Source organism: Euphorbia lathyris, chromosome 2 (assembly GCF_963576675.1).
Source record: "Euphorbia lathyris chromosome 2, ddEupLath1.1, whole genome shotgun sequence".
NCBI lineage: Eukaryota > Viridiplantae > Streptophyta > Magnoliopsida > Malpighiales > Euphorbiaceae > Euphorbia > Euphorbia lathyris.
Genome location: NC_088911.1, coordinates 89,234,573 through 89,256,530, shown reverse-complemented (window position 1 = coordinate 89,256,530; position 21,958 = coordinate 89,234,573). Strand labels below are relative to the sequence as shown.

The 21,958-nt window shown below is 37.2% G+C and overlaps 1 non-coding gene across 1 annotated transcript; it reads right to left on the bottom strand.

Moving 5' to 3' along the window:
* Positions 1-281: 281 nt before the first annotated feature.
* LOC136221353 (small nucleolar RNA R71) lies at positions 282-387 on the bottom strand. Its single transcript, XR_010685122.1, has one exon. It is a non-coding gene; the product is annotated as a small nucleolar RNA R71 (small nucleolar RNA).
* Between the last annotated feature and the right edge of the window lie 21,571 nt (positions 388-21,958).

Genomic DNA, 21,958 nt, shown 5'->3' with positions numbered 1-21,958 from the left:
GATCAAACCAGCTCTTATCCAACTATTGCAAAGCGCTGGTCAATTTGGCGGTGATCCTAGAGAAGACCCCAACGCCCACTTGACCAGGTTCAATAAGCATTGTTCAATGCTAAAACAGAATGGGGTGTCTCTAGAAGCAATTAAATTGAAATTATTTCCTTTCTCTCTTCGAGAAGATGCCGCAGATTGGTTGGATTCTTTAGATACCGGGGTGATCACTACATGGGAAATTTTAGTCAATAAGTTCATGGCTAAATATTTTCCTCCATCTAAAACGGCGATGTATAAAAATGAAATTCACTCTTTTCGCCAATCGCCCAAGGAAAACATATATGAAGCATGGGAGAGGTTTCGTCGCTTACTTAAGAAGTGCCCACATCATGGATATGCAAAGAGCCTATTGTTAAATAATTTCTATGGAGGGTTGTCCGCTTCTGACCGTGCTACTATTGATTCTGCTGCAGGTGGAAATATTTTGAGGAAATCTGAGGAGGAAGCATACAATCTCATAGAAGAGCTAGCGGAGAGGTGTTCCCATTGGAATGAAGATAGAAACTTGGAAAGAAGAGCAGGTGTACACTTGGTTAAGTCACAGTCTAATTCTAGCATTGATGAATTAAACAAAAAGATGGACTTGTTAATGGCTAACCTAGCCCAACCACCAACATGTGAACTATGTGGATTGAGTGGATATAAAAGTGGGGATTGTTTATTTAGTAACCCATTCACGGGAGAAACAATTAATTATGTGGGGAATTATAATAGACAAACTAACTATAACAACCCTTAGAGAAGTCACCCCGCATTTTCATGGTCCAATCCTAACAGTGCTTTAAATTCTATTCCACAAAGGCCACCACAACCACAACCACCACCCGACTTTCATAACCAAGAAAGGAAAAATAATGAGGATGATTCTTTCACTATCATGTCAATGTTGAAGCACATCAATTCACGCTTTGATAGTTTCGAGGAATGGAGACGGAATCAAGATGTCTTTACTAAAGGGCTAGAAACCAACATCAACCGACTAACCAAAGAAGTATCCGAGCGTCCTAGAGGTTCTCTACCTAGCAATACTGAATCTAATCCTCGTGAATATGTTAAAGCCATCGTGTTGAGAAGTGGAAAGGAAGTTCAAATCACCCCCGAGAAAAAGATGGAAGAAGTGCGAATCGAGGTAAGTAATTCTAACCCTTCTCCTAAGTTATTTGCTGACCCCAATGTTCAACCTTATAAAACTAAAATTCCTTTTCCTCAAAGGTTGAACAAAGAAAAACAAGAAAAACACTTCTCCAAATTTCTTGATATCTTTAAAAAATTACACATAAACAATCCATTTGCCGAAGCTCTTGAGCAAATGCCTGCTTATGCGAAATTTCTTAAAGATATCCTTTCTAAAAAGAGAAAATTGGAGGATAATGAAACTGTCAAATTAACAGAGGGGTGCTCAGCAATTTTGTTAAATATATTACCACCAAAGCTTAAAGATCCGGGAAGCTTTTCTATCCCGTGTACTATAGGTGGTATAACTTTTGAAAGGGCTCTATGTGATCTAGGTGCTAGTATAAATTTAATGCCTTTGAGTACTTTTAGAAAACTAGGCCTTGGGGAACCAAAACCCACTAGAGTTTCTTTACAATTAGCTGATCGCTCTCTAGCTTTCCCAAAAGGATTGTTAGAAGACGTATTGGTCAAGGTGGACAAATTCATCTTCCCTGCTGATTTTATTATACTTGATATGGAAGAAGATGAACGAGTCCCTATTATTTTGGGTCGCCCTTTTTTAGCAACCGGGAGAACACTTATTGATGTGCAACAAGGAAAATTAATCCTCCGGTTGCAAGATGAGGAGGTCACATTTAATGTATTTGATTCTCTTAAATATCCATCTGACAATTTTGAACATTGTAAATTTCTTGATATTACTAATAAGGTTGTGGAGGATGTTTTTCAGGATCATTTATATGAAGATCCATTAGAAACAGTTGTGATAAATGGTTTAGGCATAAACCAGGATGAAATAATAGTAGACACAGAGGTGAAGGTAACAACGGAGGAATTACATGAGGGAGTATAAGATTGCTTCTGGACTCGAGATTATGAAAAGAAAGAAAGGAAGAATATTCCTAAACCAAAATCATCATTTGAGGAGCCTCCTCAATTGGATTTTAAACCATTACCTTCGAATTTAAAATATGTATTCTTGGGAAAAGATTCAACCTTACCTGTAATTATTTCTTCCTTTTTGACAGGTGAGATGGAGGAAAAATTGTTGCAAGTTCTAAAGGACCAAAAAAAGGCATTCGGATGGACATTGGTAGATATCGAAGGCATTAGTCCCTCCATTTGTACTCACAAGATCTTTATGGAAGATGAAATAAAACCAACTGCCCAACCACAAAGGAGATTAAACCCAAGTATGAAAGAAGTCATCAAGAAAGAGATCCTTAAACTTTTAGACGCGGGTATTATTTTTCCTATCTCTGACAGTAAGTGGGTAAGTCCCGTACAAGTGGTTCTAAAGAAGGGAGGAACAACCGTTCAAGTGAATCAAAAGAATGAACTCATTCCGGTTAGAAAGGTAACCGGGTGGCGTATGTGTATTGATAGGGGTCAAAAACCCCTATCTTTGGGTACGGTTTTAGGACGGGTTTTAGAGTTATTTGGTTAATAAGCGAGCAATTCTCGCATTTAAATGCTTTTGTGTGAGTTAGTTAGGAATTGGAAACGTTCCATTTACTTTTCGTCGTTTAGGCTCGTCTTATGATCAATTTAGGCAAATACGGCCGAAATAGCATGCATAGTAGAATTCCGTTATCTTTTGAAGCTAATTGGTCCTTCAAAAGTCGCACCAAATGAAGCGTTTGCTCAAAATAGGCGATTGTCGGATCAATTTGGCTTTTGGACTAATGTTTTCTGGAGTTTTTATGCGTGTGCAGGTGTAAGTTCGGACGAAAAAGGGCATAGAAGTCACTCGGCATGAATCGAGCACGCTTCGGGCGAAAACGCTCGGCGAGTAGGGCCCCACGGGCCATTTCTGCTCGCCGAGCAGGCCCCTGGAGGCCTGCTCGCCGAGCAGGAGCCTGCTCGGCGAGCAGGGCGCCAGGCGCCTGCTCGGCGAGCAGGGGGCTGCTCGGCGCGAGCAGCCCTGCTCGCCGAGCAGCCTTCCCTGCTCGGCGAGCAGGGGGCTGCGGGAATTGGTCAAAAAGACCAATTCCGCCCCCACGAAGCCACGTTCGGCCCCACGTCTTCCTACACCAACAAGGACACGAAAATAGGTCAAAACGAGGCCCGAGACGCGTGTATAAATAGGATTTTTCCATTGTAAATTAGATATCTTTCGTTTTTGTAAATTATTTTAGCTTTCCCCTTGTAATTCCTCTCAATCTTCTCCATATCTTCTTCAACCTCCATTGAAGCTCCTTCAAAGCTTTTCCTCGAGTAATTATCAAGGTCCGTCCTTAAGATTAAGTCGTCGGCTGCAGAGTAAACAGGTTCCCTGAAAGAGATTTTTGTATCTCCTTTTATCTTTCCTTGTTTGTACTCTTTGATACAGTTGCCGAACTTGACTTATTGTATCTTGTGACAATTATCTTCGCCTTTAATAATAATTTAGCTCTTGTTTTGTTCTATGATTATTTGTTTAATCTCTGTCTTACGCTTTATTCAATTGGTTTAACTCATTCAAAAGCCCCAAAATCTAGTAGGCACATATTGCGAGCTGAATCTGACCTAGTCAGAGCCTAGGAGATTGACGACCTCTTAGTTGATTAAGCGCCAATTTACTGAGCCTTAGACCTAGTTTCGGCCTTAGGGAATCACGCGCTAGGAACCTCAGGAGGGTAAGTAGGGTTAATCGCCTTGAATACAAGTGACTCAGATTAGGTTTTTATTCAATAGACTTGATAATCTATCTTCATTATTATCGTTCATACCATGTTCCTTCGGATAATTTCATTAATGAAAGATCAATTAGGGGTAGAGTAACTTAGTTAGGCGTAGAATAACTTAGTTAGAATTAGATAACTTAGCTAGGATTAGTATAATTCAACCTAGGAGTAGATTAGTTTAAACAAACCAACTCAAAACCCCCTAAGCTTAGATAACATCCGAGATCGAGTAGCTCGGTACTTACAGAAATAAATCCTGTGGACGATAACCTGGACTTAAACCAGAAATTTATTACTTGATAACGACGGGGTACACTTATCCCTTAGTGAGTCTTCACCGAGGACGCATCAAGTTTTTGGCGCCGTTGCCGGGGATTTATTTCTTCTGCAATATCGAACCAAAGGTTGATTTGTTAGTTTAGGCATTCATTGTGAATATCTTTGTTTATATCGTTTATACTTGTTGATATATGATTTCTTTATACTTTTCTATACTTGTTCATATCTGTATACTGTTACTTATCAACTTTTGTGCTAGAACTTCACTTTTTCTCAGCATTCTCTGATCAATGAATTGGCAAGAAAAAGTCGAGTGGCAAGCTCAAAAGTTTACTATCCCATCAAGACAATACATTCATACCCTGGAGAATGAGGCTCCCAATCCCTCCATGGCTGACTTAAATGAGAAAATGGATATCTTGATGGCAAATCTGAGCCTCAACACCAATGAAAGTGTAAGTTTTGTGGGTAATCACCAAAGGTATAATTCTAACCCCAATTCTTACAGCTTTTATGGTAGTGATTGGAGGAGACCTCAACACTCAAATCTGTCCTACGGGAACCCTAACATGTTGAGGCCTCCAAATAGGTTTGTTAATGAGCACAGGGAAAACGAATTGGGAATGTTCCCTTACGAACAAGCAAGCCAAGTTCCTCCACAACCCTCTAGCTCACGAGATGAGGTGTTGTCCCTTTTGAAAGGAATATCAGCCCGACTTACAATCAACGAGGAGGTTTGCAAGGACTTGAGCAACCAACTGGCTCAAATAAACCAAGAGATGCAAAAGCAATCCCGAGATGCTCTCCCAAGCATAAAGGAAAACATAGAAATCCCACAAAGGGAATCAGCTCAAGCCATCTCTTTGAGGAATGACAAAAAGGTAGAACCAAGTCCACTATCACATGCATCACTCGAGGTAAGTGAAGAACCGGAAGCGGTAAGCAACCCCGGTTCAAAATCTGAAATTCTAAATCATGTGATAGAAATAAACGATCAAATCGAAGCTTGTGTATATCAACTACCTTTTCCTCAAAAGTTCGAAAAGTTTGGATTTACTCCTTGTTCAGAAGTTTTCATTCTCTTCGACCTACCAAGAGAATCCAAAAGGGAGCAAACCAAACTTTTTCATAATATGTTTAAATTCGACCTCCTGCTTTCATTGAACTTATTAGAGGCTCTTAATCCGTTTTGTAGGTACGGGTTATTTCTCAAGGAGTTCGAGTTCCTAACGCGAGTAGAAGCTTACACCTAGGAAGGAACTCCATGTCGAGCTAACCGACTATAAAGTAGCGCTTCTTGGGAGGCAACCCAAGTTTGGATTAAACTTTTTCTAGGTTTGTTTTTCTTTTTTTAATTATAGATTTCTGTTTTTAACTTTGGTTAGTAAGTTGTCTTCTCCACCCTAACTTTTTTTGCACATGCGCTTGACGGTTTTAGATGCAATGTTGGAACTTATTGCATATTTTAAGTGTGAGGAGGAGGGGTAGACAAACTTACAAAAATTTGTATAATTTTTAAATTTTTGTTGCGTCGTGTCTAGTTTAGTTTTTCGTTTTTCGGGTTTTATTTATGTTTTACATGTTTAGGACCTAAAACCGTGAACCTCCTTCGAATCCAAACTTCGTTATTTGTACTTGAGGGCTGAGAACCGAATCTAATATTGCATGACAACTAGTTTAGGTGTAGGACACAATCCTTGTATATGTAAGAGCATGAGCTAAAGTTTGCATTTAGACCCTACTTTTGAAGAAATGCTAAAATCATTACTTAGGTAGATAACTTAAGAATTGAAGGCATGTGTATTAAACTTGAGTTTGGGGAAAACTAGTAAACACAAAATTGAAACCCAAAGAATTGTGAGCTGAATTTGAGCCTAAGAGCGAACATCAAAAAGCTCTTTTTCTTGACATTTTTGTGTGAATGCTTTGACTTGTGGAAGATTACAGATTTTGCACCTAATACTGTGTTGAACCTACATGCAATGATTTGAGATGATAAACGATGAATCAGCCTCATTAGAATTAACCCTTTTTCTTTACCTTATTTTTTTTCTTTTTCATCCACTCTAGGAAGCCCCTTTGAGCCGACATTTTTGTAGTTGTAGATTTTTCTTTCGTTCTAACCTGTTTTTGCAAACCACAACTTGGTTCGCTATTTAACCTTTGTTTTTGCAAAGCTCGAATTGAGCCTTTGTTTTCTTCTAGCGCTCTATCTTTGTTTATGGCATTACAGTAGCAAGCCAAAAGGCTAAGAAGTGAATGAGCATCACTATCCCAAAAAAAAAAAAAGAGAAAAACAGAAAAAAAGAAAGAAAGAGAAAAAGAAAAGAGACGAACAAAAGGGAAAAACTTCATTCCCCAGTTCCTAAAAATAAAAAACGTCTCAAGAAAACATCCCAAAAGAAAAAATAAGGGATGAATAAAAAGCTCAGTCACTTCGTATTTGCTAAAGCCATTTTAACTTTGTTTTTGTAGCGCTAGAACTTTTAACCCTTGTTGTACCTTTAACCCTCTAACCACATTACAACCCCAATTAGAGGCTGTTTTTGATATCATCGGAGTCATATAGCATAGTAGAGGAACTCGGATGAACGTGCAAAATCAACGTAATCCTAAGCAAGAACATAAGCCGAGAGTAAACACTTTAGCCACCAAAATTGTGTGAATGAGTGAACTACCTATGGTGAGGTGTTTTACTTAGCGATCCCCTTAAACTCGTTTAATTGAACATATGTCCATTTGCTTAAAACTATGACCCATGATAATTGAAATGCGGCTTTTGGATATCGTGTCTCTACTTTGTATTTCCGAATGAATGTAATTACAGATGCTCGAAGTTGTGTCAAGCACCTAGTCAAACCGGGAGGTTTTCTAGCTTGCTTGTGATGGCGGGTTTAGTTTTTAGTTTACTTGGGGACAAGTAAAGTTTTAAGTGCGAGGAGGTTTGATAGGGGTCAAAAACCCCTATCTTTGGGTACGGTTTTAGGACGGGTTTTAGAGTTATTTGGTTAATAAGCGAGCAATTCTCGCATTTAAATGCTTTTGTGTGAGTTAGTTAGGAATTGGAAACGTTCCATTTACTTTTCGTCGTTTAGGCTCGTTTCATGATCAATTTAGGCAAATACGGCCGAAATAGCATGCATAGTAGAATTCCCTTATCTTTTGAAGCTAATTGGTCCGTCAAAAGTCGCACCAAACGAAGCGTTTGCTCAAAATAGGCGATTGCCGGATCAATTTGGCTTTTGGACTAATGTTTTCTGGAGTTTTTATGCGTGTGCAGGTGTAAGTTCGGAAGAAAAAGGGCATAGAAGTCACTCGGCATGAATCGAGCACGCTTCGGGCGAAAACGCTCGGCGAGCAGGGCCCCACGGGCCATTTCTGCTCGCCGAGCAGGCCCCTAGAGGCCTGCTCGGCGAGCAGGGCGCCAGGCGCCTGCTCGGCGAGCAGGGGGCTGCTCGGCGCGAGCAGCCTTCCCTGCTCGGCGAGCAGCCCTGCGGGAATTGGTCAAAAAGACCAATTCCGCCCCCACGAAGCCACGTTCGGCCCCACGTCTTCCTACACCAAAAAGGACACGAAAATAGGTCAAAACGAGGCCCGAGACGCGTCTATAAAGAGGATTTTTCCATTGTAAATTAGATATCTTTCGTTTTTGTAAATTATTTTAGCTTTCCCCTTGTAATTCCTCTCCATCTTCTCCATATCTTCTTCAACCTCCATTGAAGCTCCTTCAAAGCTTTTCCTCGAGTAATTATCAAGGTCCGTCCTTAAGATTAAGTCGTCGGCTGCAGAGTAAACAGGTTCCCTGAAAGGGATTTTTGTATCTCCTTTTATCTTTCCTTGTTTGTACTCTTTGATACAGTTGCCGAACTTGACTTATTGTATCTTGTGACAATTATCTTCGCCTTTAATAATAATTTAGCTCTTGTTTTGTTCTATGATTATTTGTTTAATCTATGTCTTACGCTTTATTCAATTGGTTTAACTCATTCAAAAGCCCCAAAATCTAGTAGGCACATATTGCGAGCTGAATCTGACCTAGTCAGAGCCTAGGAGATTGACGATCTCTTAGTTGATTAAGCGCCAATTTACTGAGCCTTAGACCTAGTTTTGGCCTTAGGGAATCACGCGCTAGGAACCTCAGGAGGGTAAGTAGGGTTAATCGCCTTGAATACAAGTGACTCGGATTAGGTTTTTATTCAATAGACTTGATAATCTATCTTCATTATTATCGTTCATACCATGTTCCTTCGGATAATTTCATTAATGAAAGATCAATTAGGGGTAGAGTAACTTAGTTAGGCGTAGAATAACTTAGTTAGAATTAGATAACTTAGCTAGGATTAGTATAATTCAACCTAGGAGTAGATTAGTTTAAACAAACCAACTCAAAACCCCCTAAGCCTAGATAACATCCGAGATCGAGTAGCTCGGTACTTGCAGAAATAAATCCTGTGGACGATAACCTGGACTTAAACCAGAAATTTATTACTTGATAATGACGGGGTACACTTATCCCTTAGTGAGTCTTCACCGAGGACGCATCATGTATTGATTACCGGAAATTAAATGATGCCACCCGGAAGGATCACTTTCCCTTACCTTTTATTGATCAAATGCTTGAACGTTTAGCAGGACATGAGTACTTATGTAATTTGGATGGTTTCTCAGGTTATATGCAAATTCCAGTTGCACTAGAAGATCAAGAGAAGACCACATTTACATGTCCATTTGGTACTTTTGCTTATAGGAGAATGCCTTTCGGGTTATGTAATGCACCGGCTACGTTCCAAAGGTGTATGATGGCAATCTTCAGTGACATGATAGAGGACTCTATGGAGGTATTTATGGATGATTTCTCTGTTTTTGGTAAGACTTTCGATCTTTGCCTTCATAACTTAGCAAAAGTCCTTCAAAGATGCATTGACACTAACCTAGTGCTTAATTGGGAAAAATGTCAGTTTATGGTAAAAGAGTCAATAGTCTTAGGCCATAAAGTGTCAAACAAGGGCATAGAAGTAGATCCGGCCAAGGTAGAGGTAATTGAGAAGTTGCCTCCACCAAATTCTGTAAGGGCCGTGATGAGCTTTTTAGGTCATACAGGTTTATATAGGCGTTTCATTAAAGACTTTTCAAAGATAGCTAAACCTTTGACCCAATTATTGCTCAAAGATGCACATTTTAATCTCTCTCAAGAATGTATGGAGGCTTTTAGAGCTTTAAAAGAAAATTTGATTAAAGCCCCCATCATAGTTAGTCCAGACTGGACTTTGCCTTTCGAACTCATGTGTGATGCTAGTGATATAGCGGTAGGAGCATGTTTAGGACAAAGGAAAAACAAAATTTTTCAACCCATTTACTATGCTAGTCGGACTCTCAATGAAACACAACAACATTACACTACTACAGAGAAAGAGATGCTAGCCATAGTTTTTTCTCTTGATAAATTTAGATCTTATCTTGTGCTTTCTAAAGTAATTGTTTACACTGACCACTCTGCTCTCAAGTATCTGCTAGCTAAACAGGATGCAAAACCGAGGCTAATTATATGGATACTATTGCTACAAGAATTTGATCTAGAAATACAAGATACTAAAGGAGTAGCAAATGTGGTACCTGACCACTTATCTCGATTAGCGTTTGAGCCAAAGGAGAATTTTCTGACTAAAGAAATTCAAGAACAATTTCCGGATGAGTCACTCTTCTCTATTTCCTCACCTCCATGGTATGCTGACTTTGCCAATTTCTTAGCAGGTCCTCAAAGATTAATGCAACTTAATGAGCTTGATGAGTTCCGTCTCACGGCCTACGAGAACGCAAAGTTATATAAGGAAAAGACGAAGAGATGGCATGACAAACATCTCCTCCAAAGGACTTTCAATGTGGGAGATAATGTGTTACTTTATAATTCACGTCTGAGACTCTTCCCGGGAAAATTAAAATCTAGATGGTATGGACCGTACACGATAATTGATGTGTTTCCTTCTGGACTTTTAGAAGTTCAAAAGGACGAGGAACCACCGTTTAAAGTAAATGGCCAAAGAGCAAAGCATTATGAAGGTGGAGAGATTGGGCTTAAAAAGTTAACACTTTACATGACCGACCCACCACCAAGAATAGACTCATCACATTCAGAGAGTTCACTAAGGAGTTAAAAGGCTCCACGCTCCGTCTAGCTTTAAAGACGTTAAACTTAAGCGCTAACGGGAGGCAACCCGAGTTTTTATTTTTTTATTTTTTTTCTTTTCTTAATTTCTCTTTTATTTACAATATTTCTTTAAGTAAGTTTTATTATTATTTTTTTGTTTATTTATTTTGCAGGTAAACTAAAAAAAACAAAAAAAAAGAAGAAAAACAAACAAATTGGCCCAACAGTTAAAGTGAACGATCCCATCTCCTCTACCACCTTTGGTTTAAGGGAGTTTTTCTTTAACCCTTTTACTTTTTCACTTTACTTTTTTATCGCATTTTTGGAAGTAAATGCATGCTCTAAAGTGTGAGGAAGGGTAAAAAGGGTTTTATCTATCTTAGTTTAAGTTTTTATTATTTATTGTTTATGTTTGTGTTTATTGCTTTTTAGGATAATTTCATTTAGTTGCATGCTTCCTTACATGTTAAAATCATTGTCTTCGCTTTTTCAAAAATTTGAGATGGACTTAGGAAGAAAACTCGTAAACAATTGACCCTTAATAGGATGAAACTTCACCATGGCAGTCATAAATTTTGAAATTACATTTTTTTATAGAATTACGAAACTAAGGAACTTTAGATTAAAATGGGAGTTCCGGAGACTACACTTGTGGACTGAAAATAAGCATTGAACTTGTCATTTGGTTAAACTTTTTGGTACAAATATTAACCCGAACATATGTGAGATTTTGAGACTAATAATTTGAGCATTTTATTACACATTGCTCGGTTTATTTTTTCTTGAGTGTGCTCATACTTGCTATTGTCTATAGAATTTGCATCAAATGCTAGTCGAAACCTCGTGCATCTAGTTGGAACTTGGCGTGATCAAGGCAATTAAGTGTAGCCCTTTGTTAATGTTAGAACTTATTTTTCCTTGTTTAAACCCAAAACCCTTTTACATCGTGTTTAGTTAAGCCCCGTTGAAGCCTACGTATACCATTTTCTTTGTTTCACCACATTACAAACCCCTAACGTCTTAAATACCATTTTCTCACCCGTGAATTTACAATTATTGTGCACAAATAGGAATGTTTTAGGGAGCTCAAAATTTGTGGAAAATAGGAAGCCAAGAATTATTTTTTCTACTTTATATGCTTTTGCAAAGAAAAAAAAAGACTCGAAAGAAAAAAAAAGAAAAAAAATTAATATAAAATAAAGAAAAAAAAGAAAAAAAAAGAGAAAAAGCATTAGTTTGAGTCATTTAGTTCGAGGTGGAGATTCATGCACAATTGATCAATCTCAAGAAATGCATTTAAAGCAATGAACTGTAATATGTAATAATAAGATAAGAACAATGATAAACGAGTGAATACTCAACATTATGAGATTGGTTGTAGTCTTGGAGATACAAGTGGGTAAGAAGAAAAAAGCGGTTCTCATATGCTTGCTTATGGAACTCTTGTTTCTGGCCTTGTTCTGGAATTAATACCTAATGGAGAAAATGAAGGAAAAAAAATTGTTTTCTCATCAGTAGCACATGTTATGTTTATCGGCTAATCTTTGAAGAGCTTCGAGTCTTATTGTATCTATTTTGCACAACTAGTTGTTTATTCACTTCCCACATATTTTCCTTATCCAAACATGTCCCTAAACCAACATTACAACCCATAAAAGACCTTGGGATCTTGTTTCTGACTAGATAAGCACAATGGTAACGACTGGATGACAATGCAAATTCACCATAGCCAAAGCTAGTATAGAGCTTGAGAGACAAAGTTTACACCTAAACACTTGAGTGAAATGAGTGACCACTGGCGAGGTACCAAAATAGTTTGCCTTTTGATTTTGTGACATGATTGAAGATACGTCTACTTGTGTTGGTTTGCGGAGACACGATTAGAATCTTTTAGCATCCAAACCTTTTGTTTTTCATCCAAACTTGTGAAATTGAGATCTATGAATGCCAAGTGAAGTAAATCGTGTTATTGTGTGAATTATTTATAGTGAGTATTCTAGAGTTTGTTTTGAGTCTAAGGCTTGCTTGAGAACAAGCAAGGTTCAAAGTGTGAGGAAGTTGTTATCTTGCATTTTCATATAGTTTTTAATATATTTCAATTATAATAATCATACATGTTAAGATAGTTTTTAATATTTTTTAATTATTTTATGTTTAGTTTTGTGTTTCAAGAACTAATGCTTGTTCCATATGTTTTTAGGTATTATTTGGGGAAAAATGCAATTAAGGAATCATTACTCAAGTACATAAAGTTGCAAAGTTAGAATTCCCTCTAGTTGGTGACCTTGTAGCAGTTGAAGAATGAAGAATCACGACTCTTTAAATAAATATTTATTGTCATAAATTCCTCAAAAACTATCCAAGGAATGTTATGACTATTTTAATACTATTTAAAGAGTCTTTTGAATGCTCAAGAAGGAGTTACACTACTTAACGCTCTCTTTAATTCTATGAAAGTTAAAAAGTTACAAAGAAGAATTCAACTCTCCATTAATCTTCTTTTTAACTACATCAAAGTTAGGAAGTTAGAGCAAAGAATTCAATCCTCCATTAATCTTCTCTTTAATGGCATTAAAGTTGGAAGATACAAGGAATGCATGAAGGCATGTGCAACTATAAATACCTACATTGGAAAGCATGAAAGGAGATGTGGAATAGACCTCAACACAGACCTGGAACACACATGGAACAGGCCTCACCACCTCTTTTTAGCTCTCTCTTTTAGATTTTTTTTAGTTTTCTTTTTGCTCATTTCCTTTCTACCTTTGTAACTGATTCTAGTTTTATTCCAAAGTTTATTCTCTCTTCATCTTTTCTTTTCTTTAATTATGTTTTCTAGTTTGTTTTCTATTTCTCGTTTTCTTTCCATCTACCATGAACTAACTCCTCCATAGCTAGAGCTATGGCAGATCCTAATCGAAGTAGATGATTTACTTGCAATCCGATTCCAAGTTCATAATTTATTAAATAGAGAATTAAATTATGGAGCTTAATTTCCTAGTTAGATATCTGGCCAATATTTAGCTAAATTACAATTAATTATTTTGGTTGACCGACACTAAGATAATTAATGGAATTACATAGTTTAGACCTGTGTCTATGTGGTGCGGTTTTTCAGGGTTTAGTTTCACGACTTAACTTTGGGGTTATTTCAGAGAACTTAATGCTTTCATTATATCTTTATTCTTGACTGGACCAAAGCTAAGGTAATTGTATGTGAAATAGGATTAATCTTGACTGGCCCAAAGCTAGGTTAATTACTTTAGGAAATAATCACCGTCTCTAGATTAAAACTTAAGAACTTGGATAGGATTGTTGTGTGGATTATATACATTAGGTTAGGTGAAGCCTTGCTCTAGCACCTTTATCATAAGAGTTACAAATATTGTTTTTATTTTCTTTAATTAATTGAGTGCAGTTATTTTTGTTTTTAGTTTAGTAATCATTAAATCCAAAATTTATTGCTTAGATAATAGAAATTTATAAAAATCAATAGCTATAAACACAATCCTTGTGAGAATGATACTCTACTTACTTTATATTACTTGATCATGATAAGGTGCACTTGCCTTTAGTTTTGCACGATACACATTTCGTCCATCAAATCTATAGATTTAGCATGCATTTTTTGGTGTTGCTGGGTCGAACAACGACCTCAATGTGTTGAACAGATCACATTTATTTCGAGACAAATTACAAAGAGTAGCTCCAGAAGAGCAATACACTGTCAACAGCAAAGTGTACAAGATGGGATACTACCTGACAGATGGTATATATCCCGACTAGGCTGCATTTGTGAAAAGCTTTCCACATGCAGTTGAACCTAAGAAAGTCACTTTCAAACAGAAGCACGAGAGTGCAAGGAAGGATGTAGAACGAGCATTTGGGGTACTAAAAGCCCGCTTTGCAATTGTTCGTGGACCAGTTAGGCTTTGGGACCAAAGTAAAATGCATGATATTATGGAAGCTTGTATTATATTGCATAACATGATTGTCGAAGATGAGCGGCACCTTTACTCTAGAAGTTATCTTGTAGAAGTATATGAACCAGTCGGTATTAAAGACCTTTGACAAGGATCCTCTCCTGATTTTGCGGCTTACCTTGCACGGGATTTACAGCTCCGCAGTAGAATCACTCATATGAATCTAAAACTCGATCTAGTTGAACATATATGGCAACATTTCGGAGTCACCGACCTTAATGTATGATTCTCGTAAAAATTATGTTATTTTATCGTATGTAACCCGTATATTAATCAATTAAAATAAGATTTATTCCAAGAGTATTTTTTCATTTAATAACTAATTAGTCATACAATAGTTCTAATTTATTTCATAATAATTAATTAATTATTTAATTTTATTAAAATAATAATGCATATTGAATTAATTATTATCTTAGATTAATATTTTTTTTGTATTAATAATTAGTATTGAATTAATTATAGGGATAAGTACAAAAAAATGCTTGTGGTATACACTTTTTACAAACTCGAACCTGTGGTTTTTTTTCAAAAAGAGGTATGTGCTAAACGCCGTTAGCAAAGAACGGATTTTTTCACTCACTCCGTTATTTTTGATGACGTGGCAGTTTGACCCAAATTTTGATCAGGGGCAAAACAGGTATTAAATTAAAATACTTAATATATAAAACCAGAAAATCAAATCCCCAAAATCGCAACCCCCATTCTTCTCCCCCTTTCCCTAATTCGATTATCCTCTCCCAAAATTGCAAACCCTAATTCCTTAATTGGATACCCAACGCTCCCCTTTCTGGCACGAATCGGAAATCTCCTTCCACCATTTTGTAATCCCGAACTCGTTGTGGTAGGATGAGTCGAACATCCTCAAATTCGTGGGTGCAGGGAAGTCAAGAAGAATTAACAGGACCTCTGAGATGCAATTGCAGATTCATTTCACCACTACGAACAGCTAAGACGTCGGGGAACATGGGCAGGCGGTTTTTTGGTTATGGGCATTTTAAGGAGGTGAAGGGCTGCAATTTTTTTGAATGGATAGATGAATTACCATGTAGGAGGGGAAAGATGGTGTTATTAGCATTGAAGGAGGAGAGAAAGATATATGAACAAGGCATTTCCATTGCTCAGAAAAGGATTGAAGAGTTGGAGTTGGAGCTGAGTTTGGCTAAAAAGATGCTGGCAGAAAAAGAACTCACGGTGCAGAGTCAGAGGCAATGAAGAAGATGGACATGGAACTGCTGTATAGGAAATGTAGTTTGCTTAGTTATTGTCATAATAGGGTTAGAGATGTATTGGTTGGATTTGGGGAATAATGATAGGAAGTTTTTGGCACCATGAATTGTTCTTGGATTTTTTGGTATGCATTTGGTATTCTGTGATACCAATTGGCATGAAATGGGATTTTGTATGAAATGGTATTTTGTGGTATGAATTGGTATTGGTATTTTGTGATATGAATTGCTTAATTTTCATGTTGTTCTTGATGACACAAAATAGGAATGTTTGCTTAATCTGTTGGTTAGCATTATGTAAAGGTATTTGGTAAACTGAAGTAGGTTCTATAGGTATGGTTTAGGGTTGATATTGGTGACATTAGTAAGCACAAGAATTATGTATTTACAATGAAGCTAAGGTTGTACTTGGTGGTCACAAAATTGACACAAAATTGTATTATAGAAACCTGTAATTGACACAAAATTGACACATAATTGTAAGCATTATAGAAACATGTAATTGCCACAAAACCTGTAATAGAAGATGCATTACACAATCAGTTAAGTAAACATAGAAGATGCATTACAAAAGGAGTTAAGTAAACATCGTTCCAACGTCTTAACTAAACCTGTAATTACATACAAAAAAACAGGGTACTTCAGACCCGTTAGCCACATAAATTGTACTATAAGCATCCAAAAAGTGAACTTCGGGGTACTTCAGACCCACAAAAAAAACATCTAACATACTATAAGCATCCAAACAGTGCACTTCAGGGTACTTCATACCCACAAAAACATCTAATCCCAATCTCATCTCTTTAACCTCCGCAAGATATCTTCGAGTGTCATCCTGCTTGCCCTAGGAGGCTGTGAACTCGCCATAGGCTGTGAACTTGCCATAGGTTGGGGCTGCAAACTTGAAACTGTAGGTATGCTTGTAGAGAGTGGAGTTGAGGCTGGTTGTGGCTGTGACAATAGTGTTCTTACACGCCTCATTGGCAATGCAGATGATGAAGGCCGAGATGATGGTGCAGATGATGGTGCAGATGTACGGGTGTTCTTCTTTGGTCTTCCAGCCTGTCTAGGGGGTGAGGACTATAAAAAAACATGAAAACGACATCATTAGATCAAACAGTTATATAATGTAAACAAATGACCATGTCTACCTGATATAACCTTACCTGGACATTCAATTCTTTGTTTTTGGCTCTTCTCATCCTCCTTTGCTAGCCGGTTTCGCATGTAACAAACGCGGTACAACCTCTAACATTATGCCCTTCTTTCTTGCAATTCCCACACATGACAATTCCTCCTACTCTTGTTACCTTGTATGGATTTCTCGGTTCATTAGACCGCCTAGTTCTTTTCTTCTTAGGCCTTCATGCAGGTTTTTTCACAACCCATGGGTGGATATCTGGAAGATCTGTTTTCTCCCATTCCTCTTTGCTTGGTATTGGTGACATTATATGACTGTATACACTTAAGTAAACAGCTTTGGAGAAGTACTCATGCACATATATCTCAGGCATCTCCCTATTCCTGAAAATAGCGGATATTGCATGTTTGCAAGGGATACCACTAATATCCCAAATCCTACAGCTACATGTCATATCTTGCAAATTAACAACACTTGTGTAATCCCCACAATCAACAGAATAAAGCTTCTACCCAGCAGGAGTCACGATACAACCTCTAGCACTCAATTTGAGCTTCTCCAGCTTCTCTTGATAGTAAGGACAAATATCACCCCGATATTTCTTCAAACCTTCAGGATTCACATGAATTCTCTTCATCATTTTCTTCCTAATCCACTCAAAGCAACTAACCACAGGTTTATCCCTACTCTTCTTAATATAAGCATTGAAGCACTCACTCATATTGTTTTGCACAGCATCGAATTTAGTTTCAACTGAGAAAAAGCACCTGGCCCATGTCTTGGGATCTTTCTCCATCACCCATATCCATGCTGCTTCATCAAATACCTTAAGTTTGTCCATATAGTGTTCCCACAGCCTAATAGTCCCAGCTTTAGCAGCATCCCACAACAGCTTCTTGTACTCTAGTCCTTTGAATATGAGCTTCATTTTGTCATACATGTGCTTCACACAGAACCTATGCTCTACTCCAGGAATCAACTTCTCCATAGCTTCAACCAAACCCTATACACATACATAAACAATTATCAAAATCTATCGTATTCCATAATAATTAGATCAAACTTAAATGAAACAAAGGTGTTGTTACCTTTTGCTTATCAGACATAAAAATCCACTTTGTTTCCCTAGGATTTCCAAAATCAGTGAATAGATTCTCCAAGAACCACTCCTACGATGCTTTGCATTCACTGTCTACCATTGCAATAGCCAATGGATACATTTGTTCGTTTCCATCTCTTGCCACAGTAGACAAAATTTGGCCACCCAATGGTGTTTTTAGAAAGCATCCATCAAGCCCTATTATTGGTCTCAAGCCAGACTTATAACCTTCTAGTTGTGCACTGAAACTCACATACATATATTGGAAAGTAATTATCTCTTTAGGTAGCCTTGTAATCTCTCCTTCTCTAGGCACCTCAACCCTTTCCAACTCAAGCTCAGTTTTAAATCTTACCATGCTACCAGGCATCTGTTTCTCTATTGTTGCACCATAATCAAACAATCTCCTGTATTGCTCCCTTACAGCTCCATCAACTAACTTCTTTACATGGTTTCTTGCTCTGTAACACTTTGCTGCAGACACCTCAGATCCCAATTCCCTTTGCACCTTATTACCGAGCGCATCAACATCATAATTGGCATTGTCCCTCAAGTCCTCAAGGTATTTCTCTGCAATGTAAGCAGAACCTATAAGTATGTTTTTGTTATCCCTAGGACACTGATGGACTGACTGAAATTTCTTCACTTGAAATGTGTCATATCCACGTAGCTTAGAAGCATGCACTTTGAATCCACATTTATACTTGCACCTAACTCTCACCTTCTGTTGATTGTTATTCATGAATATGTAGTCATAGCCATTCTTGATTGACCACTCCTTCAGAGCCTTCCTAAACACATGCACATTAGTAAACCTCATACCTACACATAGCTGGAGATTGACAGAACCAGTATTCTCATTAAAGTCCGTATATTGTGGACCTTCATCATCAGAGCCCTTCAAACTATGCAACTCTTCACTATCATATCCTCTCTCATTAAATTCTGACATATCGTCATCCTCCAAATCATTGGCATCTGTATTTGTGCTTGGGATATCTCGAACTGGTTCTACTTCTTCCTCTAGAGATTCTACTCACTCTCCTCCTCATTGCTATCAATACTTTGAACATATGTACTATCTTCAGAATCAAACCCCATGTCATCATTGTCAACATTCTCCTTGCCCTCATCAGTGTCAACATTCTCATCCTCCGCATCAATGTCATCACTGTCATCAGAATTAGATCCTCCTTCATTAGTGTCATCATTGCCATCAGAATCAAACCCTCCCTCATTAGTGTCAACATTGGCACCAGTATCATAATTGTGTGCATTATCCACATTCTCATCATTGGCACCAATCTCAACATACTCAGCATTCACACCAATCTCCCCCAAATTCTCATCATTGGCACCAATCTCCAAATTCTCAGCATTCACACCAATCTCCTCTAAATTATCATCATTGGCACCAATCTCCTCCAAATTATCATAATTGGCACCAATCTCAACACTCTCATCATTGGCACCAACCTCAACACTCTCATCATTCTCACCATTAGAAGAAGGGTAAACATTCTCACCAACATTATTAGAGCCAGCTACATTTGTGCTTGGGATCTCGTTCATGTCACACCTATTGTCATCAATAACTTGTAATGGCTTTATCTCCACGTAGTAAATGTCTGTATGCGGATACCCTGTATTAAAGTCAATGAAGTCTCTAACACTCTTATCGTTAACAATCTCCTCAATTCCTTCTGATCCAGATAACCCAGCAATCTTGTACCACATTTGTACTGAGTGTTTATACCCTACATCCTTACCAATATCTGCTAGCTCAAAGTAGCTCATGTAGTCAATATCCATTTTCACCATTCTCGTTTTACCTCCAACATAGAGTTGTTTGTCCATGTCTACCCATTCACCACCGTAATGAATAATCATCGTATGCATTGTAGCCATGATTACTGTACATCAAACAGGAAATAGCATATGAACATCTTTAAAAGCACAACTCTGAACTCACATGACATCGAACTAAAGACAATCCAAATCAACAAACATCATTCACACTAACATGCAACCTTAACAACAACAACGTATAAACATTCATTTGTGCCATTATTACTGTACATCATACAAGAAATAGCATATGAAGATCGTTAAAAGCACAACTCTGAACTCACAGGACATCAAATTAAATACAACCCAAATCAACAAACTTCATTAACATTAACATGCAACCTTAACAACAACGACCACAAATTCGTAACAAAACAACAAGAAAATCGTATATACTAATTCCTATCGCAAAAACCCTAACTAAAAGAAACAGAACGTAACGAAATCGAGATTAGAGAGCTGTGCGAACCGTGTATGTACCTTGCTTTCCAAGCTTTTACACACTCAAAAAGTGGTCTTCACCCTTACTTCTGCTCCTTCATACTTCCTTAGGGTTTTCCGTTTTCTTGGAAAATAGGGTGGATACGAACCGTATGATGCAGAAGATGATGAATTTCGACTTTTCCCCTCCAAATTCCGACTTGATTATGAGGTTTTTCAGTGGTTTATGGTGCCTGGTAATGTTGAAGTTCAAAGGTTGGAATAGGAAGAGTTGCGATTTTGGGGCCTGTGTTTTGTGGTTTTAAATATCAAATATTTTAATTTAATACATGTTTTGCCCCTGGTCAAAATTTGGGTCAAACTGCCACGTCATCAAAAATAACGGAGTGAGTGAAAAAATCCGTTCTTTGCTAACGGCGTTTAGCACAGACCTCTTTTTGCAAAAAAAAAAAAACCACAGGTTCGAGTTTGTAAAAAGTGTATATCACAGACATTTTTTTTGTACTTATCCCTTAATTATATTGTTGGGTAAAAATTATTATTTGTATGTTAATTGAGTAAATATAAAGTGTTTTATGACAAGTGGTGTCTACTAAAATTTAAAGTAATAAGAGCATCTCCAATAGAGGGTGCCCAAAAGAGTGTCAGCTGATGTGACATCAGGTTTGACAACTTTTAAAGAGTGCCCACTATTGGAGTGATGGTGAGTGCTAAGGAAAGTTGTCAATTTTTTGCAACCTTGTTTATTATTTTTTAATATAAAATATGTGGTCACTCTTCTGGAAATAATAAAATATGAAGCCTTTTATTTTTAATATTTATAATAAAATAATAATTTGTAGGATTATAGTGACAACTTTTCAAACAACCTCTATTGGAGCATTTTTGAAGTAAAGGTTGCCAAAAGTAACGTGGATGAAAGAGATAATAAAATATTATATTTTGGGATTATGTGTTAAGTTTTGACACTCTTTTAGACACTCTCTATTGGCGATGCTCTAAGATGTTTTAGTGGTATGTAATTTTAGAGTGTTGTTTTTTATAAGGTGGAGGTCCAAAGTAACAAAGTTTATTACTTTGGACTAAGAGCATCCCTAGTCCAAGGTTACAAACTTTGTAATCTCTCACATGACACGTAGAAAAAGTAAGAAGTTGAAGTAACAACCCATTATATTAGGTTGTGATTTTAAAATTTTGTGGGTATAAAAAATAGTTTAATTAATGCCTAGGGACTAAAACATTAAAAATAAAGAAAAAGAAAGCAGCATACTGCTTTGGGAGACGCCAGATGTCCAATCTCCATTTTTTATGTTTTTTTATTTTAAATGAAACAGAAAAAGTTTATAACTTCTTTTGTTAAATTTACAACTAATTTGTGTGCACTCAGGATGCTCTAACTATAAGGGGTTGAACATCGGTATTCAAGAGTGGCGAGTGGCGTTGGAGTCGGGCCCCGGACTGGCTTATATTATTGAGAGTAAAAAAGCAAAGAAGATGGGCAGTGTAGATATTTATGTCTGGTATCCCAAACTGATGACATAAATCAAAATGATTAGCTGAAGTTGGTGTGGATGCCATTGCCATTATTATGGAACTGTTTCAACGTATTTCTTCTAGCAACTGCAGTTGCAGCTTTACATTAATTTATGGATATTAATTAGTATCACATTTATAAACGAGTTACATGATTCATTTTTTTAATTTATACTTTCACATAAAATATTAAAATTCAACCAATCCATTTTGAAAAGTTCATAGAAGTGGGGACATATATTGAAATACAGCTGGTGCTAGTGGATATATAAATGTATATTTAGTTAAAAATATGAGAGGGATATAAAACAGAAAGAGCAAACTATATATGGCTTCATTTCATTTTCAAATTCATATACAGTAGGTA